The 24,157-nt window shown below is 44.6% G+C and overlaps 2 pseudogenes; one reads left to right on the top strand and one right to left on the bottom strand.

Moving 5' to 3' along the window:
* Positions 1-11,476: 11,476 nt before the first annotated feature.
* Positions 11,477-13,623, bottom strand: LOC110306287 (heat shock protein HSP 90-beta pseudogene; annotated as a pseudogene).
* A 2,437-nt stretch (positions 13,624-16,060) lies between these two features.
* LOC110305923 (elongin-C pseudogene) lies at positions 16,061-16,489 on the top strand (annotated as a pseudogene).
* Positions 16,490-24,157: the final 7,668 nt, after the last annotated feature.

The raw sequence follows: 24,157 nt of genomic DNA, 5'->3' as shown, positions 1-24,157 counted from the left end.
GGCAAAGCCATCTCCAAGCAAGGCTCAGGGAAATGGAAAAGTCTGTCCTTCTGGTTTGAGTGCAAATGTTGATAGTAAGTGCAGAAAATGTCCACCATGTTTACAGCCTGAAGACTGTCCCCCTATCAAGACTGCTCATACTCAGTCTACACTTGTCTCCTTTCTCAGCTGTGTCCCATAAAACCTATCTCATTGTTCATCTGTCTATGACAACCCCACTCCCTTGTTCAGATCTACTCAACAACCCCACCTCTCAGTTCACCTGTATATCATAAACATGCTGGGCTTCTAGGTGCTGTAGCTTCTCCATCAGTGAGCTCAGACCACCTGACCCCAGCTTTTTTGCATGTCTGTGTCTGTCTTGTCTCCATTCCCTTGTGACCCCAGTCAGGTCAAGTCCCCAGAGCTGTGCAAAGGTTTGACCATGCAAAACTATAACACTTTCAAAAACAGGACCAAAATGAATGCAGCAGTCATTGCAGGCCCTCCTGCAACCAAGGGAGCTGCCCCAACACAGCAGAGCTGAGGCAGGACACTGGCTTCAGTGACAGCCGGCAAGTGCTGAAGTCACACGTGTCCCGGAATAGGCAAATACCGCCCTACTAAAAGTCTATTGCTGAATAGGAAACAGATTTAAGGCTAAGTTCAAGTTTGCACAGCCATTCAAATTTTTTGGAGCCCACCAACTTGCGTTTAAAGTACGTTAAGTTTTCTAAGTTCTGTTTTGGAAAGGAAGAAAGAAGAAATCCGAGGCAATGGAGGTCGGTCCTATTGAGCAAGAGCAACACACAAAGCTGTAATTATGGTGGAGGAAATGAAAATGTTAATATTGTGGAGCTCACTAGCTGCTTGCATGAACCAGGTCCACACTAAGGTACATAAATATATACTATTATTTTCAGGTTGATTACTTACATTGCTGCAACATGGATTTCTGCATAGATATGCTCCCTTCCGCCTGCAGCACACAGCACTGCTGTATATGAAGCTGTCACTATCAAATGACTGCACATGAACAGATATTAAGAGTGGGTAAGCCACCCTGTGTGGAAGTGTTAAAGGCACACAAACAGATTTTTTGTTTTGTTTTTTGTATTGTTTTTTTCCGAGACAGGGTTTCTCTGTGTAGCCCTGGCTATCCTGGAACTCACTTTGTAGACCAGGCTGGCCTTGAACTCCGCCTGCCTCTGCCTCCTGAGTGCTGGGATTAAAGGTGTGCGAGATTTATTATGTACAGTGTTCTGCCTGCATATATGCCTTCATGCCAGCAGAGGGCGTCAGATCTCATTCTAGATGGTTGAGCCACCATATGGTTGCTGGGAATTGAGTTTAGGATCTCTGGAAGAGCAGTCAGGGCTCTCAACCTTTGAGACATCTCTCCAGCCCTGACAATCAGATCTTTTAGTCAGTGAGCGAGTTTGCCCGAAGCCAGGGCTGGTTTCCGCTGAGGAAGGCCCCGGGGAAGTAGGATGTGCTCACCAATGACCTCTTATCTTCTGGGTTGCGGCAGGAAGCAGCTTTTCTTTCATCTTAGCCTTTGCCATCTTGCCACCGCCAGAATATCAACCTGCTTGCCCATTTCTGCAGTCATTTGCTTAAAGAGTCGGAACAGCCAGACTTTTGTCCTAGGCGAGGATCCCTTGCTTGTAGTTTTGCTTCTCCAGCGTTCTCTGGATGGTCACTTTGTCTTCTGTTCATTTCCCCTCTCCCAACGCTGCCTGCCTGGGGACGACATGATTCTCCTTCTAAGTCTGTGATGCACTTCCAAAGGAGACAGGGAGCTAGTTAGTTACAACTAGGCAGAGAGGGAGGGAGGTCTCGGGACCAAGATCAAAGGATGCTTAGCTACTTCCACTTTCATCCAAGATGGAAGCTTCCCGGCTCATTTCTTTTTTTTGGTGGCTTTCAAAAACACTTATTAATTTCTTATAAAAGAGCAATTTCCCACTTGTTCTCTTAAATGCTTTAACATTCTAATTAGAGTAGCCTGCCCATTTGTCATCTTTTCTTCTATTGCTTAGGCTATCTAGTTTAATGAACAAAACCTAATTTAGACTATCAATGTTCCCATTTCTAGAATCATTTCAAGTTGAATTACCACTGCTACCATGTACCAGAGTACAGAATGGAAGTTATTGTCTCAAAGCACTTCTTCCTTCCTTGGGCTTGTTTCTTGCTTTAGTGTCATTTAAAAGATGTTTTTATGACTATTGCAGCTGTATATGACAGGTGGTGGGATGTGTGCGTTGGGTCAGAGCCCAGTGCTGCTTATGGGAGTCACTCCCTTAAGAGTTCACATCCTAAGGGTGCGTCCTCCCACACTTATCCTGATTTATATAGGGCTAATCTCAAATGTTTAAGGGAGTATCAGGGGCTCAAGAGCCTGGGTGATCATCTTCGTGGCTAAGCCAGTAAGATAGAAGAGATGCTTTAGTCTTTCCAGGGATGCATGTTCTAGGGAGTCCCCATGTGACCCCTCTACCTTGTTGAATTGGAGGAAGAAAAACTCTTTAGCTGGTATTTTTATGAAGCACTCACAAAATTTCTAAACTCAAAAGACAAGGTTATAAAAAGCAGTAGAGAGGAGACAGAAAAAAGGAGCTTTCGATATTGGAGGAGTGGCAGGGACATAGGCTGAATGTCGCAGACAAATGCTTTCATGGAAACACTCTGAAGGGAATGCTTTGAAACAAACGAATATCTAAGCGACCAGCTCAGAAGAAAGGAATGGACACTGAGCAAACCAAGGGGTGGTCTGGGCTTCAGAATGGGCTTCCTCACACCTCCTGGAGGAGGCAGCATGGACAGCTGGCAGATGATCCAAGATCATCTTGGCTCTGAATCTGCAACATTCCAACTCTCTCTGTCAGTCCCCCCGGTTTATTATTAGCGTAGATATGGCTGGAGTCTCTTCTATGGGATTTCAGTCCCTAGAGGGACATAGAAACTGGTAAAGGAAAATAGTTGATAGAGTTTGGCCAAACTTGGGAGAGAAAGATTCCTGGTTTCAGTCTGCCTTCCTTAAAGCAGAAAAGGCCAGGAAATGTATGTGTGTGTTAACTGTGAAGCAAAAGGCCAGGAAATGTATGTGTGTGTTAACTGTGAAGCAAGCTGTGAGAGTTGTGTGAGCCTCCTGCTCACGTAGCAAGGTTCTCCTCTGCTTGGCTCTGCTATGCCTCTTCCTTGTCCCAGGATGGGATTTCCCCAGGGTTCACTATTTTGGGGTCCCTGTTTCAATAGTCTGAAAGCTAAAGGGAGGGGTACAGGTGTCTCTTTTTAGGGTATCTGCTTTGCTGTCAGGACACCAGCAACCAGTATACAAAGAGAAGGTTTTGCTGTTTCTGGATTGGCTGACCCTAAAACCAGGAACACCAAACCACCTTCTCTTTTTCTTTGCTGATCCTACTCGAAGCTGTGAATTGTAATACACAGCTTCCCTTCCTCTGTTCTTTGGGCTCTAACTTTATTTAGGACATTTCTGAATCCTTCTGAACTAGGAAGGCAAACATGCAAAGAGAGGAAGTCCGAGGCCTGAGCCCTGGGGCTGTCTGAGTTTTAGAGGCAGTGAGTGTCAGAAGCACTGAAGTCTCTGTGGTTGACAACGGAACAGAGGGCAGGGCTGGTGTAATTGGAGGTGTTGGGCTGCTGGTGCTGTGGGGGCTGAGAGAAAATGGATAAACCGAGGGACACGTGGCCTTGATCTGATGGGACCGTGGTGCCCACGGGGCTCTGTGTTACTGCATTTCTGAATGCCTCTCTTCTTAGTTTGGGATTAGGATAAACTGATTTATAATTTAGTGACCATGCATTGTTTTCTCCTTATGTCCACAGCAGGCACAGCGGTCTCTAAGTGAGTTACAGCTGAGTCTTTCCATAGCTCCCCCCACCCCCAGCTGTAACTGACTTTATGCTTAGCTGTATTTAAAAAATGTATGCAATAAAATTCCCTGGCCGGTTACCTGAGAGAGCAGGACTCCATTTTTCGAGTGTGTCAATTTGGGACCTTCACTTTAATTTTGTCTCCAGGAAGTTTCTTCCCTATTATAGCACTCAGTCATTTCTTTGAATTGAACCTGCTAAGCTGAGATGGTATTGGTTAGAATCAGTACTGATTCTTATGGAAATAACCATCCCACACAAGAGGTTTGCTTTCCTAGGGTGCAGGATTTTTTTTTTTTTAATTTTTATTTTTTGTCTCTGCCTCACAGTGGACACTCCCTCTGGTGTAGCCCAACAGACTAGGCAGAGTCAGTGTGAGGAACAAAGATTCTCATTCCATAATAAGAGCACTCTTATTTCATAATAAGAGCAGTGGACACTTAAGAGTCCTAAAGGCAGTCAGTTTATTTACTTTGCGCAGTCCGGGGTCAGCCCAGGATGGCAGGGGCCATGACTGAGCCCAGAGAACAATTCATAACCATAACACACGAGCCTTCTTCCTCTTGGTGTGAGTAATCAGGAGGGACAATCTTATATGTCATCGAGGTTTTACTTTTCTGCCACTCACACTCACACACACACACACACCAAAAACCAAAAACCCTCCACTTTGGCTCAATGTAAACCAAGCATGGCCTCATCTCAACTTTTTTTTTTTTTTTTTTTAGAACATGATTTTAATATTTTCTTTCTTTTTTCTATTTTTTATTAAATATTTTCTTTATTTACATTTCCTAGTTTTCCCTCTGAAAACCCCCTCCCCGTGCTCACCAACCCACCCACTCCCACTTTCTGGCCCTGGCATTTCCCTATACTGGGGCATAGAACCTTCACAGGACCAAGGGCCTCTCCTCCCAATGATGACTGACTAGGCCATCCTCTGCTACATATGCAGCTAGAGCCATGAGTCCCACCATGTGTTTTCTTTGATTGGTGGTTTAGCTCTGGGCGTATTGGTTGGTTCATATTGTTGTTCCTCCTATGGGGCTGCAAACCCCTTTAGCTCCTTGGGTCCTTTCTCTAGCTCCTTCTTTGGGGACCCTGTGCTCCATCCAATGGATGGCTGTGAGCATCCACTTCTGTATTTGTCAGGCACTGGCAGAGCACCTCAGGAGACAGCTATATCAGGCTCCTGTCATCAAGCTCTTGTTGGCATTCACAATAGTGTCTGGTTTTGGTGGCTGTTTATGGGATGGATCCCCAGGTGGGGCAGTCTGTGGATGGTTATTCCTTCAGTCTCTACTTCACACTTTGTCTCTGTAACTCCTCCATGGGTATTTTGTTCCCCCTTCTAAGAAGGATTGAAGTATCCACACTTTGGTCTTCCTTCTTCTTGAGTTTCATGTGGTCTGTGAATTGTATCTTGGGTATTCCAAGCTTCTGGGCTTATAGCCACTTATCAGTGAGTGCATACCATGTGTGTTCTTTTGTGATTGGGTTACCTCACTCAGGATGATATCCTCCAGATCCATCCATTTACTTAAGAATTTCATAAATTCATTATTTTTAATAGCTGAGTAGTACTCCATTGTGTAAATGTACCACATTTTTTTTTGTATCCATTCCTCTGTTGAGGGACATTTGGGTTCTTTCCACTTCTGGCTATTATAAATTAAGCTGCTATGAACATAGTGGAACATGTGTCCTTATTACGTTTTGGAGCATTATCTGGATATATGCCCAGGAGAGGTATTGCTGGATCTTCTGGTAGTACTATGTCCAATTTTCTGAGGAACAGCCAGACTGATTTTCAGAGTGGTTGTACCAGCTTGCAATCCCACCAGCATGGAGGAGTGTTCCTCTTCTTACACATCATCACCAGCATCTGCTGTCACCTGAGTTTTTGATCGTAGCCATTCTGACTGGTGTGAGGTGGAATCTCATGGTTGTTTTGATTTGCATTTCCGTGATTATCTCAACTTTTTACAGCTGGTTGATGTTTGCTTGATTTTCTCTTTTCTTTTCTTTTCTTTTCTTTTCTTTTCTTTTCTTTTCTTTTCTCTTCTCTTCTTTTCTTTTTCCTTTTTTTTTTTTTTTTTTTTTTTGTGTGTCTTGGGAAAACCATGCTGTAATGAAATTTGATGTTTTAATCCACTCGGGAGGTATAAGGCCAGCCTGCTCCTCACTGAGTTTCAGGCAAGTCGGTTACAGAGTGAGATTCTGACTCAAAATAAACAACCTCCCTCCTTTTTTTTTTAAATTTTACTTACTACATATACAACATTGTGCCTGCATATATGCCTGCAGGCCAGAAGAGAAAACCAGATCTCATTATTGATGGTTGTGAGCCACCATATGGTTGCTGGGAATTGAACTCAGGACCTCTGGAAGAGCAGCCAGTGCTCTTAACCACTGAGCCATCTCTCCAGCGTTTGTTGGTTTTTCAACACAGGGTTTGTCTATGTAACACTGGATGACCTGGAACTCTCTCTAAATACCAGTCTGGCCTCTAACTCAGAGATCTGCTTGTCTCTGTTTCCCAAGTGCTGAGACTAGAGGAGTGTGCCACCACCACCTGGCTCATCTGGTTGCTTTTGAAGCCTTTAAAGGTTGAGGCCATTGCTAAGTAGAGGTCACTTGACCACGAGCCCCAGAATTCTGAGGAAGCCGGTCTGAGGACTATGGTGATTACTGAGTAACTCCAGGAAGGAAATTTACACAGCAAGGACACCCGGGCAGACTGCTAAACATGCTCCCAGTGGGACAGAGGGAAATACACGAGTCCTTACATTATTCAGGATGGTGTCTCAAACTCATCAGTTTTGTGCTTCTGAATTTTCCTTGTTAATTTTTAGTTAGTTGACTTCGTAAAAGATAGCAGGATTGGACAGTTATTGGAGTCAAGGAAGTTTTTTGTGTAAGCATGCCTTTCTTGCATGTGACCGTGGCCTTCAGGGACCTGGAGTTTGGAGCTTGGCTTGGGGGAACCCTCGAAAGCAGGAGAAATCTGAAGGTCCAGAGTTTGGTTGGACTTTTCTGCAGAGTCTCTGTGTTCCTGAGAAACTTGAGACAGCCTGAGTATCAGGAGCTCTCTCTACATTATGTTACTCTGTGCTTTGGCCTGAGGAGTGCCATGACTGGGGTTGACAATCTCTTAGCCGGTTGTGAGCTAAGGTGCCAAGTGAAGGGCCACATGCAGTGGTAAGCATGTGTTTGGAGCCAGCAGTGTGGGCTGGCTGTGCCCCTGAGCCCTCACTGCAGGGTGGACCCATGAGCTGGCCACACTCTTAAGGCCTTTCTGCTTCAGCTTCTGCTGTTTGGCTGCCTGGGATTTTGCTCTTCTCACACCTGTTTGCTGGTGAGAGATTGCTTTTCTGCAGAGCTTCATGCCCCCCCCCCCGCCCCCGTTTACCTCCCTCGGAACCCCCAGCCCATTCACCAGTTTGCTTGTGAGACAGCCTCCTTTGGATGCTGATCCCTGTGGTGGGACCTCTCTGCTTCCAGCAGAAGGCTTGGTTCTCAGGATATATTCTTGAGATAAATGAACGAATGAGGGATAAATGGGAAGGGGTGAGTTAGCAGTGCTTTTCACACCAGGGAAGGCCCTACTGCACAGGCTTGGGAGGTAGTCCAGAAACCCGTCTTATCATGACTTAAGATCTTATCTCTTGCTTACTCTTGCTTCTTCAGATGCTTCAGGGATGGGAAGGATGTGGGCACATCCCTTGGTTCATGGGCAGTCACTTCAACCTCAGAAGAAAGCTGAAGAAGCAAGCTCCTATCACACTCATGGCCAAGACAGTGAGAGTAATGGTTAGGCCCAGCTCCAGACCTCCACGCTCACCTGCCTCCAGCAGTCCCCAGAGAGACTTCTGCGACAGCAGTGAAGATCTATTCTAGCAGCAGGTATTTCAAGGTATTGTTAGAATTTCTGGAGAGCAGAAGTCTCGTGTCTCCCTGGAATTATTCACCTGCAGCTATTTTTAGAAGCAGGAGACGAGCCTGTCTTCAAAGCTGCTGCCGTACAAATCTCTGGACTCCCGTAAAGTGAGCCACATGGTTGTGTGTTAGCTTTTTCAGCACTGAGGGCTTCCCTGGGCAATTCCTGCACGTGGTCTCTGGGAGCAGGTGAGGCTCAGGCTTGAAGTGAAAGGGAGGGAGAGCTAGCTTCACCACCGCACTGCAAGTACAGGATGCATCAATCCCAGGGGCATGTTCCCTGTTGCGGCTGGCTGACAAGTGAGAACACAGAGGCCCCCAGTCCAGATACACTGTGTGCCATCAGGAGCCTTCCCTGTAGACTACGCTTCAGTAAGCTCCCCCCCCCCCCCCACCGGGACCAGGTCAAGATTTTTTTCTTGTCAGCTACCTCTTACTCACCAAGGACAAGAAAAGGAGAAGCCCCTACTGCAGAGGACTGCCTCCCTAGGTTTGTGTGTGAAGCCTTTGAAATTGTGAGGAGATGATGGACCGACTGGGGCTTACAGACAATTTTGAGGTGGCTGTCAAGTGTCCTAGGATGAGATAAGGCAAGATTCAGTGTTCCTGTTTCTACAAGCAGCACAGATACATGGGTTTGGACTTGTTATTTCAGCTGGTGAGGTTTTCCTAGTTTATGTCAATCACCACAGGCTGACAAGCATGGTGACCTGGCAGTGTGCTGAATGTCACCAACACAAGGATGCCTGATGATGGTTTGTCCTGGCAAGGAACTCTTGGTTCTGAATGTGGCCTCACACCAGGCTTTGGTTGGGCCTTGACAGTTAGCTTTTTGTCTATGTGAACAGAGTACCCCACCGAAACAACGGAAGGGAGGGAGAACTTATTTCGACGTGTGTGTGTGTGTGTGTGTGTGTGTGTGTGTATGTGTATAAGAAATCCTGTTTCACAGTATAAAGGACTCAGAGAGTTGACCAGTTTTTAGCATGGTGGGCCAGGAGGGTGGGTGCCAGTACCCTGTGGATATTTTTCTTTCCCCAGTATCATTCCATACAAGCCCTCAGTCCAGGGGATGCAGTCTCGTACACTGAGGGCGCCAGTCGTTTTGCTCTTGAGGACTCACTAGTCTAGGTGATGGTAAACCCAATCAAGGTGACATTGGAGATTGAACCCCAGTGAAGCAGATCTTTGCACATGGAACCAAGAGCTGGGAAAGGGAGTATGAGATGCATCTCTGGCAGACAACGCCCATGAGTGCTCATGAGCATTGAGTCTAGCTCATCTGCACGGGGAAATGCACAGGCCAAGCTTCCCCACTCCACAAGTTGCTCTGGTGTAACTTTTCAATCTGCCAAGATCTTTCCTGACTGGATCACGTTCATCATCTCTGCGAGTTAGGGACTTACAGCTTCCCTCAGGTCACTGGCTCCCCACAAATGTCAGTAAGAGCTGTTCTGGGGGCAGCAAGGCCAGTCCACTCACACCTCAGATGAAGTGGCTGAGGAGAGGACTGTGATCCCGAAGAGTGGCCATCTTGTGGGTGCATAGATGGGAAACGGGGAAGAGGGTTCCGTGATAGGCTGGGAGGTGTAGGTCCCTAAGCATCCACAGAGCAATTCTGTGGAATTCTCAGGGGCCACTCACGGCAGTTTTGAAGGGAGTTAGCTTTTCCCAGCGAGGCCAATGGAGACCCAAGCTGTCATAATTCAGATACAGAAACAGAGCTTAGCTTTATTTTATAGATATGGGCTCTTGGGAATTTGTCTATGAGGATATGTATCAAGGTACTGTGTAAAAATTGGGTTTGGTTTTCGAGGCTGGTGGTGTGGTGCCAGCCTGGCCTCCTGAGTTCAAGCCCTAGAGCCACTGTGGAAGGAGCATGCTACCCAGGACAATCTGCTTCCATGTTTTCAGTCACATATACTCGGCTCAGAACAAACTACTTGCTATTTTCTGAGGAACGAGGACTGTGATATGTGTCAGGTGTTGGGTGGTTCAGTGTGGGACCCCAAGGATGATCCACTTTCACCAGAAGATCATCCACGTTGGTGTGAAGAGCCAGCATGGGCCCGGGTGCCTGGCTGCTCATATTGTTTCATCCACGTTGGTATGAAGAGCCAGCATGGGCCCGGGTGCCTGGCTGCTCATATTGCTTTCTCAGGAAAACACTGGTAAGTACCCTGGGCAGGGTGATAGTCCAGTGCTGTAGTCTTGGTTCGGAGCGGGTGTCAGAACCTTGGATCACGTGGCCTTCCCTTGCCACACCTCCAATATTGAACTCAGTGTTTTCCTTTCCTCTCCCGCCTGTTGGAGCCTTTTGTGTGTGCATGTGGCTTCTAGAAATTCTACGAACACTTGATGGTAAGAACACTTGTTCCACCAGCCCATCTGCAAAAAGTGTCGGGTGAGACTTCCTAGTGGACATACAATGGCCTCACAGGGAAACCCAGGACCACATCCCTCACTCCTGAGCGGAAAGGAGCCTTGCTGGCTCAGCTGAGAAGATGCATATATATGGAGATATATCTTACCCAGCTCCGAGCCCCCTCAAGTTCTTATAAACAGGTACCCCGGCCCCAGACTTCATGAGTAGAAGCATCCTGGGGATGAGAATAGAGGGAACCATGCCCATAATCAGCACAGAACGCTGACTGAAAACAGGATCCCACAGGTAACAAGGAGGTTGCAATTTTTAGGAGAGCCAGAGAGCGAGAGAGCGAAGAAGGGAGGGAGAGGGGGAGGGGGAACGAGAGGGGGAGCGGGAGCCGGAGCCGGAGCCGGAGTGAGAGCACAGGATCCTAAAATGGGAACAAGGTACGCTTAGAGAGGAACCACCAGTTAGAACCCGAGTTGCTGTATGTTAGCCAACTCTGAGCATGAGTTTGAGCGCTGACTGTTCAGCATCAGACAGAGGAAGGAAACCCCGTGGGGCATCCGCAGGGTGCGCATGCCTGCTTGATTTGGCAGCTACATACTCTTCTGCAGACCTAAAACTCTCGAACTTGCCAAAAAACTTTGGGTGGCATGGTCATTTTCTTGAGACCCCAGAGCCGTATTTTTAGAATAGTTGTAGCAATTCAGTTTCAAGGTATTGGGGGAAGTGGGGAAACATTTGCTATCGCTCATGTTTCTCATGCTGAACTACAAGTAGAGACGTTGACAACCTGTCAACCCCCTTTAATTGGGATTTAAAAGCATGTAAGAGAGGAAATGATGAAATTACTAGTTAGCAAGAAGTCAATGAGAGCTTTGAAAATTACATGGAGGTTAAAACAAAGTGATGTTAAAGAGTAAGAAAGTAAAGAGGACTTCTGAGGAACTCAGTGTCAGCGCCTCTCTCACTGTCCTCCTCTGACCTCGCTTCTCCCTCCCGCTCCTACTCTCACCCTCAAGGGCAAGAAAGTCATCTACTTTACTTTGCATATTTTTAATTTCAGAACAAAATAACACAACCAACCAACAATTCAGCCAACCCATAATACACAGTACCCAATCCTGTTATTCCATGGGAGAGGCTTTTCCTGCCCTAAGGTACGAAGACAGGATAGAAGAGATCCCTTTGGACGTTAGCTGAGAGCCAGGTGGGTCAGGACCCCTCATGGATGCTCGGGGAGCCACAGGGACGCTATACAGAGGGCTTGGGCTTCCCAGGGAGTCTCTAGTCTAGTTCTTCCATGCAAGAGGCATCTCCTCACCCTCAAGCGTGTGTGTGGAAGTGTCATCAGAAACAGCAGTTCCTCTGCTGTCACCGCATCTTTAGCAATGCCCAGGCCTCGTGTGATCATGTGGTAGATTCAGTCGGAGTGGGGTTGGGATCCTTATGTGAGAAAGAGGGGAGCTGGGTGGTTTCAGACAGCAGCAGCACCAGGGCCAACAGCAGCTTTGTTGTTTATGTCTGCCTCAGCCTCCTACCCCAGAGTCTCCACAATGGGGTGGTCAGGACTGATCTCTAGGTGTGTTTTGGCCATGGTGTAGCTCACTGCACAGTTGTCTCTCAGTGCCTGGGCCTTCATGATCTGCTCCATCTGTTCAGCTGTAGGTGTTTGTCACAGGCAGCAGGGTGAAGACACAAGCCTATTGGAGATTGTCACCAGTCAACCTTCCCATCCACGATCTCCTTCATGAGTGAGATTCTCAAACTTCGTCTTGCTCTCCTTCATTTCTTTTCTTCCTCACCTTCTGGTAGCCACAGGTCTTCCTTAGTCACTGAGACCAGGCCCTTTCCATCAGATTTCTGGAGCTGCTGTATGCAGTAGCCATCGATAGGCTTAGTCCTATACACCACCTCAAAGCCCTGCTTCTTCTGTGCACACTCCTCAGAGGCAGAGTTGCCCACCTGCTCTTTGCTCTCAGCAGTGATATCCTAGATGGACTTCTGTGTTGCAGTCATGTGAGATACATAGGCTGACAGGGAAGTCATCTCATCTCCAGATTGAGAGGTGTGATATTGAGAGCTCAGAGAGGTGCTGGTGTTCAGTGGAATCTTCATGGATTTCAAGCTTTAAATTCTTGGAGAATGTCTCATAAGATTTCTTGTAGTTCTCTCTGTCTTCAGCCAATTCCAGATACTTCTTCACAGTGTTTTTGTGGATGACTTTCAGGATCTTGTTCTGCTGGAACATTTCTCGGAAGATGTTCAGGGGCAGGACCTTGGAGACAACCACACCTCGGATAAGGTCAGGTACTCAGGAGTCAACTCATCACAGCTGCCCATGATGGACACATGGTGGACGTACAGGTTGACTGCCTCCTCCTCCTCCTTTTCCTTCTCAAAAAGGTCAAAGGGAGCCCTATGAAGAATGAAGAGCAATGCCCTGAATCCCAACTGACCTTCTACAGAGAAATACTTGACTGACTGCCCAGTGGCCTTCCCAATCATGGGTGAAGCTCTTATAGAATTCACCATATTCCTGAGTGATGTCATCAGGGTTTCTGGTCCAAGTAGGCTTAGTCTTATTCAACTCTTCCTGATCAATGTCTTTTTCCTTCCTTTTCTTCCTTTTCTTATTTTTTTTTAACTTTGCCACTGTCATCCTCCTCATCTGACTCTACATCTTCAACCTTAGGCTTCTCCTTATCATCCTTATCTTCCTCCTCTTTCTCATCCTATCTTCCTCTGCCTCCTCATCAGTGATCTCTTTTCCTAGTCCCTTCTTCAAGTAGAGGGTGATGGGATAGCCTATGAACTCTAGGAGTTTCTCCACCTTCTCCTTGACCCCATCTCCTATTAGTATTCTGTCTGGTCTCGTTTGAGGTGAGAGCCCAGAGGGAAGCATCACTTTGGTACTCCAGCCTATGGGCTCATGTTGGCCTGTATAAACTGTGAAGGATGTGCCAGCAGAAGACTTGCAGGCACACTGCTCATTACCATTGTGCTTTGTCATCACAACCACTTTCTCTGCTACTGTACAGGCAGAGTAGAATCCAACTCCAAACTGCCAATCATGGAGATGCCTGCACCAGCCTGGAGATCCTCCATGATCAATTGATCATGTATAAGACCTGTGTCAGATTTACCAATGGTTCCCAAGTTACTTATGAGGTCAGCCTTGGTCATGACAATGCCCGTGTCCACCAAAGTCAGCATGCACTCATGAGGGTTGGGGGTTTTATGGCTGTTTCACTAGAAGGGATCTGTCAGGCTCTCAGTCAATCATGCCCAAGGCATCAGAAGCATTAGAGATCAATTCCCAAAGGAAATCTCTTGTTTCAATAGAAAGTATCAGTAATGAGGAATATGAGCTGAGCTATTTCTGTCTCAAAGGTCTCCCTCTCTTCCTCTCCATGGTACATTTCCTCAGGCATCTTGACAGGAAAGCCAAGTAGTAGTTCAGAGCAGGGTGTGCCTGGACCTTCTCTGACTCGTACACCAAACCTAGGCAGTGCACAAGAGACCAATGGAGGTTTATATCCCAGAAAAATCTCTATAATCTCAACACAGAGCCCAGAGGGAGTCCTAAACTGTTTGTCTTGGACAAAACCTGAGCTATTTCCTGAGTCATGTCATTTATTCACTGAGACTTACCAAAGTGTTTCAGATCATACTACTGACCCACTCACAGGTGAAGTGGAAATTTCTGGTTTCTTTGGAAACTCAGTTGTGTCATGTGATGTTTTTCCAGAAGCTCTCTTGTGAGAGGATGTTTTGCTGAAGCCAACATGTGAGTGTCATGTGATGTTTTGCTGAAGCCAACATGTGAGTGTCATGTGATGTTTTGCTGAAGCCAACATGTGAGTGGCATGTGATGTTTTGCTGAAGCCAACATGTGAGTAGCATGTGATGTTTTGCTGAAGCCAACATGTGAGTGGCATGTGATGTTTTGCTGAAGCAGACTCTTGAGAGGGGGTGTGATGTTTGGAAAGAGTGTAAATGGAACCCCATAAACAGTGAGAGGTGGCTCTTGCATTGCAATGCCCTGCAATGCTTCACTGGTCTTTGCTGGACCTCACTTCGTAGAGAGAAATGCACCAAAAAACTTCTCGTGGTATTCTGGCTGACTCTGGCTGCTTCCACTGACTCCTCTGTTGATCTAGTAGAGCCTCGTGGTTTCTGCTGGATCATGCCACCACGACCAATTTGTGTTTATTGGAATCTGCACAGTGAGCCCATCCTTTAGCTTTTTGTCTTCCTTAGGCCTTCTCCACATTTAGGTTAATCTCCCTCTTGGACTTAATGGCGATTGTGTTGTGGTCTTAGAGTTCCTTGTTAAATTGGTTTCATGGTAACTGTTGATTTCATGAACTGCTTGTGTCGTTTTGTCTGTTGGCCTATGGGTCTGATTTGATGCCCTTGTTTTATATGTATATTTACTCTCCTGGGTGGCATTGTGTTTTCCCCATGTCTGCCTCACTATATTCCTTGGTTGCTTCTGTGTTGTCTAAAGCCCATCCTACCTAAAGTCAGATATGCCACAGTTAATTATGACCCTGGGTTGGGATTGTGCAAGGGAAAAGGTTTGGAATCTAAGCAGTGGGGCTGGAGAGATGACTCAACAGTTAAGAGCACTGGTTGCTCTTCCAGAGGACATAGACTCGATTCCTAGAACTCACAATCACACGCAACTCCAGTTCCAAGGAATCCAGCTCTCTCTTTGATTTGGGCACCAGGCACATATATGATATTTGACAGATATGCAGGCAAAACACCTGCACATAAAATAATAAAACAATGAGTTTTACCTAAGTCATCAGCAACAATAAAAATCCTTAGGATTTGACCAAATGGACAGGTGGTTACAATTTTTTTCACCCTGTTACAAATTTAGATCAAGACACATTTTTTCTCTTCTCTTCTCTTCTCTTCTCTTCTCTTCTCTTCTCTTCTCTTCTCTTCTCTTCTCTTTTTCCTTTTCTTTTCTTTTTTTCTTGTTTTGTCTTGTCTTTCCTTTCTTTCTTTCTTTCTTTCTTTCTTTCTTTCTTTCTTTCTTTCTTTCTTTCTTTCTTTCTTTCTTTCTTTCTTTCAAGATGTATGCCCAAAGAGGGCATCAGATTCCATTACAGATGGTTGTGAGCCACCATGTGGTTGCTGGGAATTGAACTTAGGACCTCTGGAAGAACAGTCAGTGTTTGTTACCACTGTGCCATCTCTCCAGCCCCAACACTCCTTTTTAAAATTTACCAATCTGCTTTATTGGATTACTTTGTCTATGGTTAAGATTTCAACTGAAAAGTCATGTGATCTGAGTGAGTTTCTGAAAGCCACCTTTATATTTGTTGTGTGAATGGTCTACATGATACCATCCCGTGAAGGGCCAGTCGAAATCAGCTTATAGGAAAGTAAGTGCTTATGTAAATGTAGTTGAAATACTTCTTAATTCATAAGACTGAAACAAGTTTAATAAATTAACTTAGACTTATTAGTAAGAGAAAATAGAAATGTATCAAAGACAGCAAGCACACTCTTGCCTGTGTTATTATTGTTAGATATTTAACACACAGTGTCCACATCTTCTATGTTTCAATGTAACTTCCCGGAAGGGAGATGGCTCAGTCAGTGCAGCTCTTGCAGCATGAGCCTGAGGACCTGAGTTCAGATCCTCAGGTTTCACATAAAAAAGCTGGGTGTTCTTCTAAAAAGAAACAGAGGAGGAGCAGTGGATGGGGTGAGGGGTGAGGGGATGAGGGGTGAGGGAGGAGGGGCTGGGTTGAGAGGAGGGAGGAGCAACTGCAGTCAGGAAGTATTATAAGAGAGAAGAATTAAAACAGAAATGCTGACTTCCTTCAGACACAAGTTACTGGCAGATCGCGTCTCGGCCTTGCCAGGAAAATACTAAAGTTCCTCTGGGCTCAGATAGAATTCTACAAGAACATAATGGATGGAGAGGAGAAAACCTATGGTGGCTGTGAAGGCCCTGATGCTATGTATGTGAAATTAATGTCTTCTGATGGTCATGAATTTATTGTAAAAAGAGAACATGCATTAACATCAGGAACAATAAAGCCCATGTTGAGTGGTCCAGGTCAGTTTGCTGAGAATGAAACCAACGAGGTCAATTTTAGAGAGATCCCCTCACATGTGCTATCAAAAGTGTGCATGTATTTTACCTACAAGGTCCGCTATACTAACAGCTCCACTGAAATTCCTGAATTCCCAATTGCACCTGAAATTGCACTGGAACTGCTGATGGCTGCAAACTTCCTAGATTGTTAAATAAAATAAATTATAATAAACTGTTAAAAAAAAAAAACAGAAATGCTGGGTACAAATATGTGTACCTGTAATCCCAGGGCCAAGGAGGCAGAGACAGGCTGATCCTCACTCTACTGGCTGGCAAGCTGTGCAAAGTCAGTGAGCTCCCGACCAATGAGATGCAAAAATACGGTGAGAGCAACTGAAACAGGCATCCAGTGCTGACCTCTGGCTTTCCATATCTGCACACATAAGTATATGTACACATGCATGAGAGAAAGACACACACACACACACACACACACACACACACACACACACACACACACACACACAGAGAGAGAGAGAGAGAGAGAGAGAGGTAGCTTTCTAGGTTTTAATTAAAATGTAAGTTATTTTATTTTGTTACCAAAATGAGTTTTCTAGATTGAGAAATTTTATAAAGAAAAGTAAGAAAGTATTTCAAGTGTGAAAGTGAGGCACAAGAGATGAAAAGCATACTTTTAAGCATATTTGTGATAAAGATGCTAAGTGAGAAGGAAAGGCTTTGAGAATTCTGGGAAGGCTTTTGTGTGGTTAAGCAGGATCCCAGCCACCTGCTGTGCTGCAGAACTGGGGAGGACTGACTCCCAGGCTGGGTCTCACTCTCCCTGCGTGCCAACTTCTTCTGAGAACACAGCTGCATGGGCAGCAGGGAGTATGGGGACAGTCATCTCAAACCACAGGGACAGAGTGTAAAACCCCACTGGTGATGTTTCTTCCCATACTCAGCCTTTAGAACCCAGTCCTTAAGTTTTGTTTTGTTTTGTTTTGTTTTTTTGTTTTGTTTTGTTTTTCGAGACAGGGTTTTTCTGTATAACCCTGGCTGTCCTGGAACTCACTTTGTAGACCAGGCTGTCCTTGAACTCAGAAATTTGCCTGCCTCTGCCTCCCAAGTGCTGGGATTAAAGGTGTACACCACCACACCTGGCCCTTAAGTTTTTTTATATTTAGAGCTTGGGAAAACTGTCTGAGATTCTCGGACTCTGTCCTGGTGTGTTCTCTTAAACAACAGACATGTCTGAGATTCCAGAACAACAGGGATGCTGGTGATGTTGGTCCCAGGAAAACTCCCGGCAACAGTGACAGTATTACTGCTTCTCACTGACAATGTTTTTATTCTCACCCAAGTCTCCATACTTCATTTGATCTGGGTCTTCATCTTTAAAAAGATTCCAATCCTTTTTTTTTTATTGCCATAAAATAATCCTTTCATTATTCAGTGTAGCTGGAAGAAAATCTAGTTTATAGATTGACAGAGACTTATTTTATATCTTCCAAAAGGAGCCCTGTTTTTGGAGAACTTCTTTTTAGATATAAAACATCTACAGTGCAAATGACAGGGTTTCTTCTAAGAGAAACAGAGGAATATTAACTGGGTCCAGCTGGCTGGCTATTGCTCTTGATAGTGGAACTAAGATTCAATGAATTCCCCAATCCTATCAGCACAGCCTGTTCTGATGACCATCTGTATTGTAAATATGTATATGAATATTGTAAATATGTAAATTTATATGTCCTTTGATATGGTGCCTAGTCATACCTCTCAATCACATTATCTCCAGTTCATAGGGTTCAGTTCCACAGGATTCGGGTATGGGCCACCGTCAGGGCTGGAAGGCTCTGGGAATCCTAACACACTCAGACTCCAGCCTGCCTTGGAGTGCCTCCAGCTCTCTTGACTCAAACACTTGAGTTGATTCTTCATATTCAAAGTGTCCAAAAACAGTCAACGACAACGGCATCATGGTATTCTAATCAGTTCAATTATTTATTTTTAATCAAAATTGGACAAATGTTAGAGCCCAAACCTACCTCACTCACGGTGCAGGCACAGAAATTGGGAATCTTTCAGACAGGCTGGCTTTACTAAAAATAATAAAGGCACGCTTTAGGAAAGGATTCGTGTTCAAAACATAAGACATGTAGAGACAACATTATTTTTAAAAGTGAGAATGTGTAACCTAAGAGACTATGCCTCGTGAGCCCGCATTTTCCTCTGAAATTAGTCTTCAGTGTAGCTCACAGTACAATTAGTTGAGGTTGTAGAGAGACTAAATAACAGTCTTATTTTGCCAATGGAAAGTAAACAGGCTGTATTACAAAATGACTCCTGTTGGAGCTATTTTCCTCTGTGGTTGTAAAATGAGGACTAAGGTAGGGCTGTGTCCATAGAATCTTGATCTTCCACGAGTCTGGCTTTGTGTCTGGCCCACTGTCATTAATGTTTGTTGCGTGGAGAAAGGACAATTTTGTTGAGAAAAGAATTAAAAAAATGACACTGTTATTATCTGATTTAGCCTGCATTATGACTATCTGTTTACTTACCCAAGGTAAAAATCTGATATAATATCAAACAGTAAGCAAAGGAAATTATTAGCCGTAAGGAAGAGCTGGAGTAATTTAGACATGAAAGACCAATCATTTCTAAAATTAGAACCTAGTTATTTCACATGAGGTTTTGGGCATGAAATCAACCTGGCTAGAAGGAAAAGCTAGAATTAAAAAAAAAAATAATGATTTATTTCAAACCCTCAAAACATCAACTAAAATATTTCATAGACTATAGTAACTATAGAAACAAGGAGCAAATGAGTCAGTCTAATAAAGAGTATCAAGAAACATGCAGAGAATTGGGGGGCGGTAATTAAAATGCCATTCCCTGTCTCATCTGCTATTTTAATTTATTTTTGATTATTTTAACTGTGCATGTAACACTATTTTTAAAATAATGTTTTTATTAATTCTGAGAATTTCATATGATGAATTTGATTGTATTCATCCCCCTCCCCCTAACTCCTTCCATATATCCTCCTACCTCCCAACCCACTCAACTTCACATTTTCTTTCTCTGAGATATAATAATATTCTTACTATATGTCTATGTGAATGCTATATTTATATGAATATAATGCTACCAAGGACCAAAAATAATAAATAAATAAGAAATGGAAATAGAAGGACAGTTATATGTTATTTTTTTAAATGTTATAACCAAACATCTGATGAAAGCAACTTAGAGAAAGAGGAATTTATTTGGTTTACAGTTGAAGGGAAGTCATGGCGGCTGGAGCTTCAGGAAGCAGAGCACCCTGCATGTTAGTGCTCAGCTCCTGTTTCCTTCTTGTGTAGTCTGCCAGCTAGGGTGAGGCCTCCCACCTCAGTTCATGCTCACAGGCATGTGCCCAGGGGCTCTCTCCTAGATGACTCTAGGTCCTGCTAATTGACGAGCAGTATTAACCATGCATCATTATACATGATGGCTAATAATGTCAGTATGACCCAGGGGCTACTTCCTTTACAGCTTTAGCAGCTATTTCTATCTCCTGCAGACATCTTTCCAGTCTATACATACTCATTTTTATTAGACCTTAGGAAAAAGCATTCTTAGTTCCATGGGACAGAAAGCAGTGTCATAAACATCACCTGCTAACATCTCCAATCTATCTTAGAGTTTCCTCTACTTTGCTATAACCTGCCTACCTGGTCTCCTCCACGCTCTAGTGTGTTTGGTAAGCACATGGATTGAGGACCCTCGTTGCTCTGTGGCTATATAAGGTCCATAACCACTTGTCCAGTGGGGCACGTTCTTAGGCCACAGTCATCCTTTGTTGGCCCAGAACAAACCATCTCTTATTCCTTTTGAGGAAAGAGCTGTGTTTCTGCATCAACAGATCCAGAACAACACTGAGAAACATATGCACAGTGACAGTCCAGGAGGAGGAGTGAAAGCTATTGAAAATAACAGGCAAGATTATGCCAAATAATGAAAATGCCTACAAGTCAAAAAAAAAAAAGCGACAAATGAATATTGAGCAGGATCACAGCAAGACAGAGCAACTGCAGACACAGTGAAACAGTCAAAAGATAAGAAGACACAGAAATCAATAAAAAGAGTTTATAAAGGCAACTCTGATAAGAAAAACAACTGATGTCACTACAAGCAATAGAGAGCACAGTGGTGGGGTGATATATCCAAAGTATCCCCCCAAACCCAAACAAAACAAATCCGCACACTCTAAACCCTAAAACCTAATCAATAGGAGTAGCCTGCAAGCTTCTTTCATACTGAAGACATTCTCATCCAAAGACTGAGCCAACTCCTCACTAGCATCTGTGCCTTTGAGTTTCTAAAAAGTTATTTGAGATAAAAGGAAGCAACACCAGAGAGCAATCTTACTCATAACACAACATGTAGTGCACCAATAAAGCTTATTATGTGGGCAATTACAAAAATCAGCCCCCCCCCCACTTCTGTTCTCATAACCAACTTAAAGTTAAGTTCACAACCACTGACAGAGCAATTCAAGGTCTCAGGTAAGAGGGAGAGCAGTGATTACACGAGAGCGATGCTAAGGCAGGGATGAACTGGCGAGAGAAAAGGAAATCTTCAGGGCAGTGTGCATCCACGGGAAGACATTCATAGTGCTAGCAGTGGTAGCTGTATTTCTCTGTCTTAAAATCTTTACAAAGGACTAGGGGGTCGGTTCAACTGATCAACTGTCTTCTGTACAAGCATGAGTGTGGATCAACAGCACCAGTAAATGCTGGTGGATCTGTAAGACCATACTGGAGTTGGAGACAGAGACGGGTGGCTCTCGGGAGCTGGTTGGGCAACCCAGCCTGGCCAATTTTGTGAGTTCCAGGTTCAGTGACTGACCCTGTCTCAAAAAGTAAAATGGAAAGCAAGAGAGAAAGAAGTTCAACTTATAGTTCTGCCCACTACCCCCAGTGTGTGCCCATACAAGTGTGCTCACCTGCTTACACACCCATATGAACACATACGCACACATACAACATTTAAAAGACATGTAAAATAGTTGTAACTGTAATTTTGGGTGTCTGAGGTAAACAATATTTTATTGCAATCTAGGGCAGCACCTTATCATCTTTTCTGGTCAATATCTAGTTAGAGCAAGGAGACATGAACTTCATGATGCTTGCTGTGGCTGAGAACAAATCCAACATCTATTTAAAATGGATGCTTAGGTAATAGAAAATTATAGGAATTCACCACACAGTAATAAAAATAAGACAGCTGGCATGGGTATAGTAATCTCAGACAAAATCAGTCTCCAGATGAGGAATTTCACTTGAGACTGAGAGTCATTTATGTGATGAAGGAACAGATATATCAGCAGAGGATACTTATTGTAAACATCTATGCACTTAACAAGAGAACCACTAAATCTGAAAAGCAAACCCTAGCAGAAAGAACAATGAGCAATTCAACAATAATATTTGCAGCTTTCCACGCCTTACTCACAGTAACGGACAGAGCAAACAGACAGTAAGTCAGGCTGACCACAGAAAGTTTATATAGGGTTACCAATGGACTTGAACAAAATAACATCTATGGAACACTTCACCTAAGCTCAGGGAATACACACACGTTCCTCTCAATCATACACAAAATATTCCCCAGAATAGATAGTGTGCAGGTCCTTTAACAGTGGTTCTTCTATGACCCTTTTAATACAGTTCCTTATTTTGTGGCAATCTCTAACCATAAAGTTATTTTTGTTGCTACTTCATAACTAAATTTGCTATTGTTATGAGTCATTATGTAAATATTTGTGTTTCCCAATGGTCTTAGGTTGCTCCCATTTGATTCCAAAGAGGGTCCAGACCCACAGGTTGAGACCCATGGACCTAAGACAGTTGGGTGAGGAGGACTGTCTATTGCATCACCAGTGAGATAAGCAGCACACGTGCATCGGTACTGTGAACACAGAGGTCCCAGAATGTAAGAAGAGCCGATGTCTGTTCTACTCCACTGCTTGGAGTTCATGAATTCTGAGAAGACACAGAGAATTCTACCTGTTCTAAAGGATTCTACCGGTTTGAATCAGTCCTGTTCATTAACTAAATGCCAGGTAAGAACTGAATACTACATCTCAATATTCCTTTCAGTCCGCTCCTCAACAAGGCCTGAGAGAAACTAGAAGGTTCCCAGCTTTGGGATGGCTGCTTTCTCCCCTGTCCTCTAGCGTCCTCATAGGATGGCCCTTCCCACCCACCCTTAAATATAGATGTAGTCCAATAATCCCCAAGCAGAAAAGCCCCAGCCCAGGAAGCTTCATTGTAGCCTCCCCCCAGCCTGAAGCAGGCTGAGCCAGACCTTGACCTTGCTGCCACTAAGGAGATTACCTAGGGTGGAGCCTTCCTCTCTAGATCACTCTATTGTTCAGCCATTGTCGCTGTTCCTCTTCAAGATACTGCTACCTGCTGAGAGGCCCCCCCGGAGCTATTCCGGAGACTGCACCCTATCCTGCAGTCATCACCTGCAGCTGGTTCCAGGCTCCAAGGATGAATTGGCGGGAATGCCTCCCCCCCCCCCTTTATAAGTGCATTCGCCATTAAACATTTGAACCTTGATCAGAACATTGTCTTGGCTCCATTTCTCTCTCGTCCACCTAGTTTCCCTTTCTTTCAGCACCAGCCTGCCACTCAGGTGTACCCCATCCATGGGAGCTGCTGGACTGCTTGCAACAATCTGGCGTCTGGACTGGGACCTGAAGAAGTTCAGGAAGACGCTGAAGGAACGCTGTTTTGTGTGGAGCTCCATGGGAAGAAAAAGAAAAGGATCATATCAGACACAAAAGCAGCAGGTACACATTCAAACTTCATTTTTTAAAGGGTTTCTAGAGGTGTGGAAAGATACGGGCTAAGTTTGGATTTGGTGCTAACCCAGTGCTAGATCCACTTAGGTCTGCAGAACTAGGAACTAGGCATTGTCCACAGCTTTTAAAAGCTGCCTCAGGCGAGAGGAAAAGGGTTTAAAAAAAGAAATGAATCAGGCAATTGCCCTCAGTTTTCAAGAGTTGCTTCGAGCAAGAGGAGTAGGGCTCGAAGTACAATTGTTAGAAAATCTTTTAGATAGGATAGATTCTTGTTGCCCATGGTTCAAGGAAGAAGAAACTTTAGACATCATAACCTGGGAGAAAATTGGAAAAGCCTTGAAATAATTTCACCCTTTGCCTCAGGGCGCTCGTAAAAGATGCTATTGAAAAGGTGATCTCCCAGGGGTTAGATAGTACCCAGGCAGAGCTTGATGAATCTCAGGAAGAGAGCCTTTCAGAGAGCGTCTTCTCAGAAAAGGGTCCTCCCAACTCTAAATTTGATAGATATAGAGACTCTGATGATGAGCTAATTTTAGACAAAGAAGATCACTCAGAAAGAGGAGCTGCCAAATATTTTGAAGAGGATTGGCCTCCTTGCATGTCTCCCGCTCCACCTATAGTCTCCACCTTGGGAGATGCTACTCATAGGGACACACAACTAAGCAAATTAGAGTGTGAAGTTAGGCTGCAGAAATTGACTGATGAGCTTCAGGAGCTAAAAAGGATGTCAGATACAGGAAGGAGTAACTCTTCTGAAATGTACCAAGCGCTGTTAGGAAGAGCTGTGAGTCAGGCTCGTGGGAGAGGGCAGAATACATCTGATATGCTAGCCTTTCCTGTCATCGAAGTAATTGACCAGCAAGATACTAGAGTCAGACATTACCAGACTTTGGATTTCAAGCTGATAAAGGAGTTAAAAACAGCAGTTGTGCAATACGGTCCTTCAGCCCCTTTCACACAAGCATTACTGGATATGGTCGTGGAGTCACACTTAACCCCCCTAGATTGGAAGACTATGTAAGGCTACCTTGTCAGGAGGAGATTTCTT

The sequence above is a fragment of the Mus caroli genome, unplaced genomic scaffold, assembly GCF_978045245.1.
Source record: "Mus caroli unplaced genomic scaffold, Mus_caroli_1 scaffold_13, whole genome shotgun sequence".
NCBI classification, from domain to species: domain Eukaryota; kingdom Metazoa; phylum Chordata; class Mammalia; order Rodentia; family Muridae; genus Mus; species Mus caroli.
The sequence above is the reverse complement of the archived record's forward strand: the minus strand, read 5'-3'. Positions and strand labels throughout refer to the sequence as shown.